Source organism: Piliocolobus tephrosceles, chromosome 1 (assembly GCF_002776525.5).
Source record: "Piliocolobus tephrosceles isolate RC106 chromosome 1, ASM277652v3, whole genome shotgun sequence".
Taxonomy (NCBI): domain Eukaryota; kingdom Metazoa; phylum Chordata; class Mammalia; order Primates; family Cercopithecidae; genus Piliocolobus; species Piliocolobus tephrosceles.
Genome location: NC_045434.1, coordinates 23743879 through 23747322, shown reverse-complemented (window position 1 = coordinate 23747322; position 3444 = coordinate 23743879). Strand labels below are relative to the sequence as shown.

The 3444-nt window shown below is 37.3% G+C and overlaps 1 non-coding gene across 1 annotated transcript; it reads right to left on the bottom strand.

Annotated features, from left to right (window-relative positions):
- Positions 1-1960: 1960 nt before the first annotated feature.
- LOC111539411 lies at positions 1961-2061 on the bottom strand. Its single transcript, XR_002730680.1, has one exon. It is a non-coding gene; the product is annotated as a small nucleolar RNA U13 (small nucleolar RNA).
- Between the last annotated feature and the right edge of the window lie 1383 nt (positions 2062-3444).

The window sequence follows — 3444 nt, the reverse complement described above, 5'->3', positions numbered from 1 at the left end:
GAGCCTTAGTCTCTCCCTTCAGGAACAATCTATATGGTTTATCAGCTCAGGGCAGCCTTCCTCCTCTCCCAGCATGTTACTTTCATCTTCTTGTTCCGATTTTTCTCTAACTGGCTTTCATTGTCTTTTTTTATGAAACTAAAAACATCCTGCAGTTCCTTTGAACCTGCTCCATGACAGAGGAGAGCTCTGTGGCTTGGCAGGGGAACAGTTAAGCAGAGCAGAGAAACAATGCCACTATCAAATATCGCCCAAGGTCCCGTTAATAAGGGTTGTTCTCCAGACCAGACAGGACCAAAGGGCAGGGTTGCATTTCTGTTATTTCTGCTCCCTTAACTTCTCTATCAGTTTGATGCCATGGAAATAATCGAGGAAGACCTGAAAACCAGGTGCTCTGGCTTTGTGTGACTTTGAACAGTGGCAAGGTCTCTGGAGTTTTTTCCCTCTTATTGATAAGAGAAGGAGTCAGGAAGAGGTTCAAGATCCTCTTCTAGCACCAACAGTCATCTGTATGGAAGAAACCACCATTTTTACCTCTGCTTTTGACTTATCACTGGGGTTGACCTGCAATTTACGAATATGGCAAATGGGAATATGGGGAAAATCATATGAAAGAATAGTCCATTCTTTTAGAGATGATCTTTTAGCCTGAATCAGGAGAATAATGTCATTTCTTTTTCCATTACTTTCTGAGGAAGGAAAATATGTTCACTCTTGTATCTCCAGTGCCTAAAACAGTGCTTGGACATAGCGTGTGTTCAACAAATATTACTTGAATTAATGAATTAATAAAATAAACTTAAATATCCAAGAAATCCAATATTTCTTAAATTTCAAAACTGTAATTAATATTTGAAAATCTTTGTGTTTTTATCCATGTGCTAAGTACATGTCTGTGATACTCCATGGTCCCCATACCCACCCTCCAATTGAGTTTTCATAGAACCTGAGGTCTCTTTGGCAATTCAGATCTTGCTAGAATTTAAGGCTGTGTTAGTTAACAAAAATATAATAACTTGAAACATGAGGAAAAGCCTCATCAGAGATACGAACAGACAATGCACAGGAAAAGAAGTGAGAATTACACTTAACCCTGGGAAAAGATGCTCAACATCTTTCACTTAGATGTGTAAATTGAAACTACACTAAGATACCGTTTCCCACCAGTAAGATTGGCAAAAATCCAAAATTTGGACCACATACTTTATTGGTGAGGCTAGGGTGAAACAAACACTCTTCTACATTGCTGGTAGGAATAAAAAATGGCATCATCACGATGGAGGGGAATAGGGGGAAATTTAGCAAAATTATATGTGCATCTACCATTTGACTCAGCAATCATACTGAAATTTATCTTTTAAAAATCTAGATTTTAGAACACTACCCCAAAGCCACAATAGCAAAAATATGACAAGGTGTATGTATAAGGTACTGTTACAGCATTATTTGTAATAACAAAAGACTGGCGACAATCAGAATCAATAGCACAATAGTTAAATAAACAATGCTTCAGGCACATAATGATACACTGCGGTGTAAAATGGGGATTATCTCTATACAGTAAGTGATCTCTAGGGTATATTGTTAAATGAAAAAAGCAAAGTGAAGAAAAATATGTGTAGTAAGCTACCATTTACATATGACAGAAACAGTAGAACCTATCTACCTATCTCTGTAGGTATGCATTTGCTTACATTATAAAAACCAATAAGGGAATAAAAAATATTTTTAAATAGCTGTATAGAAGAGGAGAGGGAGGAATATCTTTTATCTTTGAGTATTCCAAATATTTGTCTTTAGAAACATAAATTATTTTTTAATTATAAAACAAAATTAAATAAAAACATAATCCCCCAAAGCAAAAATAAAATAAGTGATTATATTTGTGTAGCCAGTAAACACCATTATGAAACAAAGAGAAATGATCTCAAATGACTTTATTTTATTTTATATTTTTTCATGTCAGAAGGGTAATGTGCCCATGCTGTGACAAGGTTCAAGGGGGCACATCTCACACATGCACATGTGAATTCAATCATCACACTTAAGCTACAAAAGCAACCTCAAATGATTTTTTTTTTTTTTTTTTTTTTGAGACTATGTCTCTGATTTTGGCTCACTGCAGCCTCCCCCTTCTGGACTCAAGCAATCCTTCCACCTCGGCCTTCCAAATAGCTTAAACCACTGCTGCACGCCACCACACTCAGCTAAATTTTTAACTTTTTGTAGACACAATGTCTCACTATATTGCCCAGGCTGGTCTCGAACTCCTGGTCTCAAATCATCTTCCTGCCTTGGCCTCCCGAAGTACTTGGATTACAGGAATGAGCCACGATGCCCAGCCTTCAAATGACTTTAAAACAGCAATTTGGCCATATATTCCCATTGAGATCAATCCTAAGGACAAAAAGAACGAACAACAAACACAAAAACAAAACCTTGAACTGTTCTCAGTAGTCATATTGTTGGTGGTACAGTTGGTATTGCTATTTTGAGACTGCCATGTTGTATGTTAAAGAAAAGTGATTATTTGGTTTCATTGAGAACTATATATTTTTGGTGTGGTTGAAAGGAGATACAGATTAGTGAGTTTAAGTAAGAACCTGTAGACCTGTATTTCATTTGGAATATCTGTATGAAATCAGGACGTGTTTGATCTTAAAAACATATTTTCTAGTTCTGCCTACTGAAGAAACCCAGAGAGAGTTTCTGACTGTAGTCAGGGATCCCCGAGACCAAACTCAGGTTCAGTGATTCTCTAGAAAAACTGGCAGAACTCAGCAATCTGTTGTATTCATGGTTACAGTTCATTACGATGAAAAGATACAGATTAAAATCAGCAATGGAAAAAGGCACACAGAGTAGATTGCAAGAAAGACAAGATACAAGCTTCAGTTTTTCCCATCCCAGTGAAGTCATATGGATAGCCTTAATTTTTCCCAGCAATGATGTGTAGCAGCACATGCAAGGTAGTGCCAACTACAGAAGACTTTTTTTTTTTTAAATCTGGGGTTAGTAATGTGGGCATGAATTTCCAAAGGTCAATGGATACTGCATGGCCCAAGGCATCTATCAAAAATCACATTAATAGCATAGACTACCCAGTATGGCCCAAGGTCCTATAGTAACAGACATTCTTATCAGGAAATATATCCCAAGGCCTTCGAAGTTATCTCTCAGGAGTTGGTCAAGGGCCAAACTTTCTTTGGAATGTACAGGGTTTGGGCAACCCATGCTTGCTGAGTTAATCCTTTGCTGCAAACTGACAGCAAGGCACCACTAGTACACAGATTGTGGTAAATACCATTGCTGACAAACAAAAATAGGTCTTTTTGGAGAGATGGCTGAATCCAGGTCTAAGGAAGGAAATGTACAAGGTGAGCCTACAATATATTCAACTCAAACAACTCAGCAGGAAAAAAACAAATAACTTCATTAAGTTAT